The sequence below is a fragment of the Oryza sativa genome, chromosome 10 (assembly GCF_034140825.1).
Source record: "Oryza sativa Japonica Group chromosome 10, ASM3414082v1".
Taxonomy (NCBI): Eukaryota; Viridiplantae; Streptophyta; class Magnoliopsida; order Poales; family Poaceae; genus Oryza; species Oryza sativa.
In genome coordinates, this window is record NC_089044.1 from 16,190,671 (window position 1) to 16,197,500 (window position 6,830).

Below are 6,830 nucleotides of genomic sequence, written 5' to 3' on the forward strand. Positions count from 1 at the left end.
CAGCCTATGCTAAGGATGGAAGAAAACAAAGATAAAAAAAAGGAAGAAAAGGAAAAAGTCGTGACGATGATAACTCTACTCCAAACAGCGAGAAGGGGCAGAGCCACTCTACGCTCCCAACAATTCCCCAAAGGAAGCGATGGCCGCTAATGACCACAACCGGCCCTCCAAAAGAATGGACTCTAGGACCACTGAGACCGAAGAAAGCACAGAATCAAAGACCCTGGAGTTACGTTCCTTCCACAGTTGCTTTGAGACTAGGAGGACCAGAGAGTCGAAGCTGGCACGAAGATGATCAGGTAAACAGGCCCTAGAAGATGGCCATCAGTCCTGTAGCCAGCTGCCACGGAGGGGAGAGAGGGCAGTCCAGCCAGGAGGCGACAGCACCCGTAACCAGACCTGACGAGCGAACACGCAGTCGAGGAGGATGTGGTTCGCCGTCTCAAGCTCTTGAGCACAAAAGGGGTAGCCCGAGTGGCTATCAATGCCACGCTTCTGAAGGCGATCAGTTGTCCAACAGTGCTACTGAAATGCAAACCAGAGAAAGAATTTGCACTTAGCAGGGCCCTTCGCGTGGGCTAGCTGGTTAGGATACTCAGCTCTCTGAAATTGTTTTCAGGCGATGTTCAAGCATGCGTTGCAGGCGAGCAAGAATCAGGCATTCGGTGATGGGGCGCGAGAGGAAGCGCGCCGCGAAGGCATTCAAGTTCTGTCTCAGTCTCTCCAATTCTGGGGCGACGGCCTCACCTAGCACCTACCCACGCAAACGTATCGTTTCTGGCTGGGATCTTATCTCTCGCCTCGCATACGGAGCCGAGCGCATCATATGTACTCCCTCCGTCCCATAAAAAACCAACCTAATACCGGATGTAACACATCCTAGTACAACGAATCGGGACATACTTCTGTTCAGATTCATTGTACTAAAATATATCACATCCAATACTAGATTTGTTTCTTTCGGTACAAAGGGAGAGCGAGGGGCTGACGTCTCCTTCAGCTTGACAGGGGTTTGTGGTCGGAGTCTCGGAACGCTCACCATGGAGGTCGCTGCCTGGTAGCATTGGCAAGCAGAGCATGCATGATGCCACGAGCTACTACGTAACATTGCCATTGCGAAGAATTAAGTACAGTGGCAATGGGTGTGTGGCTTTAACCCCGTGTTTAATCCCTAACACACTCGTAATTAGGTAACATTGTCATTTTTTTTTCTCATTGCCGTTGCTCTGTGTGCCCGTGCAAGTAGGGGTGGAAACGAGCCGAGCCGATGGCTCGGCTTGGCTTGCAATGGCTTGCAACAAGCTAAGCCTAGCTTGGCTCGGCTCGGTTAGGGAAACGAGCTAAAACATGAGCTCGGCTCGGCTCGTTTCCTGGCTCGAGCCAGCTTGAGCTAGCTTGCGAGCCTTCCGTTGAAGCTATATACTTTGTTATATACTTTGTAATCATTAAGAAAAGTAATAATAAAATCATCAACATGTAAAATTAAAATAACTTTATATATTGAATTCATCAAAGTATAGATGATAAATTATATATTGACAAATAATAACTTCATTAAAAAATAAAATCACCCATATAAATACATGATGGTCTAGACTCACGAACTAAATCAAGCGGCTCGCGAGCCAGCTCGGCTCGTTTCAGAACCGAGCTGAAAAGAAAGCTTGGGCTTAGCTCGTTTGGCATTCAAGCCGAGCCGAGCTAAGCAAGCTCGAGCTGAGCTCACGATGGAGCTTATTTTTCCACCCCTACGTGCAAGCGCCAGGCAACGCATGAACGGCACCATGGCAGGCTTTGTTGCCGTTGTTAGGCCTCATGGGCCATATATGGGCTGAATGGCCATGACCGCCTCATACTTCGTATTTTTATTTCCGGGAGGATATTTTAGTACCACCTCGCTAACCAAACGAAACGTTAGTTGTCGCAAAATATATAGACGGGGGATGAGAACATCATCGGTCGAACAGGATGATATGCCATTGGTAGTGCAGTGGTTATGGTCTGGGTATTGTTGCACATTGCTGCTTGCTTATCCCTCAGTTTTGCGCTTTTATTCTTCTTTCTGACAACTTTACCGATTTAGAAATTAGAAAATAAATTTCTTTTCTAAATATTTTTCTTTTCGTTAGTGACAACTTTACCGATCTAGAAATTAGAAAATAAATTTCTTTTCTATCCTTTGGAAAAGTACTAGGAAAATGCCAGTAGAGGTTATCACAAATCAATTTCATCAGTAAGAAATCGATATTGATAAATAGAGCTCGAGAGTTAGGTCAGGTGGTCATCGGCAAGGTTAGAGAATGCTAGTAAAAATTGGAATTGTGCCAGTAGTGAAGAGGATGGGCTAACCAATGTACCCCTCCACAACATGATGGAAGTTAAGTTGGAGACGAATCTGCTTTCATGTTTACCTAGGAATTTGCGGCTAGAAATAGAGTCACGTACGAAGGTCACGAAGGTCCAAGATGAAGAATTTACTATCATCGAGACTGGTCCTTTTGAAAATTAAGAGGCAGAAGAAGAGAAATGAATAAGATCATATTACTTTACTCTATTTTTTTGTTGAAAGTATTCATGATAATTAAACTTCATACGGCAAGCATTAAAAAATGAGTGATAAACTGCAGACATCAACATATCCAAGCTCGTGTCGCTTGCCCACGTCGAGAGAGTTCGTCCCACTGTGTGAGTAACTCTAAGATACTACTATGCGCTAGAGCAGTATTTGGCAAATGGCAAAGGAAAATAATTTTCCACCCATCTTTAAATCCTAACCATTCATTCTCTCTATTCCATTTAATTCTAACCTTTCATTCATTTTCTAATCCCAATCCTACTCCCTATTTCCCATTATCCAACCCTTCATTTATTTTCTAATCCTAATCCAATCCCCTATTTTTCATTATCCAAACATACTTCAGGAGGAAGAAGAAGATGAAGACGACAAAATTATGCTTTCTCGAGCGACACCTATTTCAATGATAAAAAAAAATAAACGTGAAAGATGTAAACTCCCTACTACTCTATCAATAGTTCAATACAGACAGAGCGACGTTGTACTCATTTTATTTTCTTGAATGAGTACAATAAAAACGTTGGTTTTGCGGTCACTGTTTATTTTTCCGGTAAAGAATCTGACCCCGTACCTGATACTTCCTTCGTTTCTATAAGATGTTTTGATGTTGGTCAAAGTTAAACTGCTTTAAATTTAACTAAATTTATAAAAAAATAATAATATTTTTATCCAAGATAAATTTATTATAAAAATATATTTAACTATTAATTTAATAAAACTAATTTAGTAATGTAAATGTTACTGTATTTATATATATATATATATATATATAATTAGTCAAACTTAAAACGATTTGACTTTAAATTTATCTATATAAAATTAGTCAACCTTAAAACAGTTTAACTTTAAATCAGTTATAAACCGAGGGAGCAGTTAATTAGGACTACAATTTCACCACCGATTAGTTTTAGAGTTTTATGTGAAGTGAGTATAGCTCAACTGATTAGGTTCTTTGTGATGAAACTAATCCGTCCTGATCTAAATTCTAGATTTGATATGGATGCTCGTATTTACGATTAATTATTCTTCTAGTGATAAATGATACACACGTCGATAACAAAGTGCCTTTACGGCTAATTGTTTCTTCAGTTGTAGGCGACGTGCCCATCACAGCAAGTTGCCTGTGATAGACTTCGTCTGTGCGTCGTTTGTACTGTGTTTCAAAACTAACTTTTTTCAAAATTAAGAAACAAGTGCAACGGTATAGCAAAAGCACAGATGAGAGGCAGGGCAGCACACAGTAAAAATGTTTATTGACGGCGCTTCAGGGTTGAAACTTTGGAAGCACAAATTCAGCACTCAGCAGGAGCAACAATGGTAAAAAAGTCTCTCTCTCTTGATCTCTTTCGCCCTCGAAAGCTGGTCTTCCGGATGTAATGGCGATCCATCATCAGTACAGTTGCTCGTGCGGTGGCCGCCGTCGTCTTCGTCGCCGGCGTTGGAAGAAGGCTTGACGACCATGATCGGGCAGCTCGCGCGGTGCGCGCGGCGCAGTAGTCGCTCACGCTGCCCAGGAACGCCCTGCGCGACGTACGCCGAGGAAGAGGAGGGTCACTGACACTGACACTGACACGAACAGCTAGGAGGTGGTGTGTGCGTGTGCGTGTGCGTGTGCGTACCTCTTGATGGCGCCGAGGCCGCGGCTGCCGACGACGAGCAGGCCGGCGCCGGCGTCCTCGGCGGCGCGGCACAGCGCCTCCCGGGGCTCCCCCTCCACCGCCACCGTCGCCGCGGCCACCCCTCGCCGCTCGCAGACCAGCTTCGCCCTGACGAGCAGGTTCCGCGCGTTCTCCGCCTGCGCCGCCCGCACCGCTTCCATCATCGACGCCGCGCCGTACACCGCCGACCCTGCGCGAACACCCGTAAGCAGTCACACCCCCACCGTTGAGAAAGCCGAGCATTGGCTTCCCCGTCTCGACTGACTGACTGGCCTGGGCCGACGGGGAACATGACGTGGTGGAGCGGCTCCATGGCGTGGACAAGCACTAGCTCCGGCGCCGCCGCCTCATGGTCAGGCCGAGGCACCTGCTCCTCCTCGCCGCCGTCGCCGGTGGCGGGGGAAGAAGAGGTGGTCGAGCACCCAGGCCAGCGCGCGGTGGCTGCCACTGCTGTCGACCTGTCGTCCACCGCCACAAGCACCTTCATCTGCGAATTCTTAATTTCTTTGGACTGATCTCGCCGAGGTGATTGGAATGGAGGCCAGTGATCATTTATAACAGGAGTCGGCATGCGTGCCGGTGGAGATGGAGGTGATGTGTTTGGATGAGAACATCGGTGGCGCCGGGAAGGCGTTCGTGCGTGTCTGGAGATGGGGGCAAATGGCGTTCTTACGTGCTGCGGAAATTTAAGTATGATAAGAATAAAAAAATAACGTGTAAAATAGTTAGATAATATCAGATTAAGTAAATTAATGTGGTTTATGATAATTTAAATTTAAATAGTATATAGAATGGTGATTCAAATGTAAAAAGTAAGCTGGTATGACTTTATAGAAGAAGAAAAGTAGGGAGATAATTTGGATTGTAGATTAATCATCTTAAGGCTAAAAACAATTGATGTGATATGACTTAATTAGAGGGAAAAAGGAGAAAGATAATTTGGACTATAAATTAATCATTTAAGCACTAACTAAGTGAGGATGAACTATATAAGTATATAGAATATCATAAAATATATTAAAGATATACATTGAAACATTATGTGAATTATGTTGGATGATAATTTAACATGTTTGTATTTGAAAAACTCTTAAATTATAAAAACTATAAAGATATAGCATGTTTGCTGATGCGAACCCGCTAGGGTTTGTGGCCCGATCTTTCGATGAGAGGTAAGGGATAACTCGATTGGATGAAGACGACGTTCACGGCCCGACTACAACTGTCCAAAGACACTGCGCCTTAGCAACCGATACACCGTCTCCAATGGTCGCCGCGAACTTGTGGTGCGCGTCAACCCGGCCACGAGGGCACTCGTCCTGCAAGCAATCGAAGAACAAGCAAGAACAAGTAGGACAAGCACTGAAATTGCTAGATAAAGATGAAAGTTTCACTATCAAACACAATATGGTGGGGTTCCGATTACAGGCAGACGGGCGGTTTAGCCAACACGCGCGCTGCGAGCCGGTAGCAAGAAACTATCTCTATCATCAAAACCCGCCTGTTCTTGGCGGCGACTAGAGGTATAAGAAGAGGGGAAGAACGACCATAGGGTCGTGCTCCAACCCTAGGACGCGCCCCTAATGGGCCCAACTTGGATACACAGCCCATTGGGCCAAAAGAGGTGACGCAGCACCATGGACAGAAAACAGTCGGGAGTAAAATGACAATTGCGGCCGCTCCAGAACAGATATGGACATGTGGCTGGATCCATTTGAAAGTAGACTTGATAAGCTTTCCATGAAGTACTTGCACGCCCAAATCGGAGTTCGCATGAAGTCGTGGCGGCCGTCAGAAGTTGGCGCTGCCCTGCAGTCCGAATCCACCCCGCGCGAATCCTCTTCCCTTTGGATCCTCTCCATCGTTCCTGAGTAAAACACGAGTGCACGCGTTTCCGGGGTATAAAGACGAGGAATATGAACTCAAGAAAGAACTCACCTGATAATTTAGTTGACGTGCACGAGCGCGGGTAATAGGACCATCATGCTGTACATGGGGGGACGTGGATGTCCTCATCATTTGCATGATGTTTAAATGTGATGATTGTTAGTGGATGATGATGTGGCATCTTTGCATGTCAAGCTTAAGAAGTTAGTGGGGGATAACTTTATAGTAAGATAGGATATGTATATGTATATGTGTGTATATCTATATATATATATATATATATATATATATATATATATATATATATATATATATATATATATATATATATATATATAAATTAACTGTTGCTACATGAAGTATTGGCTCCAAAATTCAAATTGAGTATATACGCAATTTGAATGAGTATGAATTTTTTTTAAATATTTAGGTATGAACATTAACTTCTTTACTAACAAGTTCAAACAAGTTTGAACTGAGTTTGAATTTTTTTGGTTAGATTTTGGTTCTAGGTATATAGCATCCAAACATATAATTCGTTAGGTATGTAATAATGAATTGTGAAATAAAGTTGAGTTTGAGTTATTTTGCTGTTAGGTATTAGTATGAATCAAATTCATATACCTAGGTATATACTCACAATTTAAAAAATTTTAAAAATTTGAGAGAATTTGTGTGTTTTATACCTTGAAGCCCGGGCACCATGGAGT

General features: G+C 43.7%; 1 pseudogene; it reads right to left on the bottom strand.

Moving 5' to 3' along the window:
• Positions 1-3,807: 3,807 nt before the first annotated feature.
• LOC107279101 (uncharacterized) lies at positions 3,808-4,720 on the bottom strand (annotated as a pseudogene).
• Between the last annotated feature and the right edge of the window lie 2,110 nt (positions 4,721-6,830).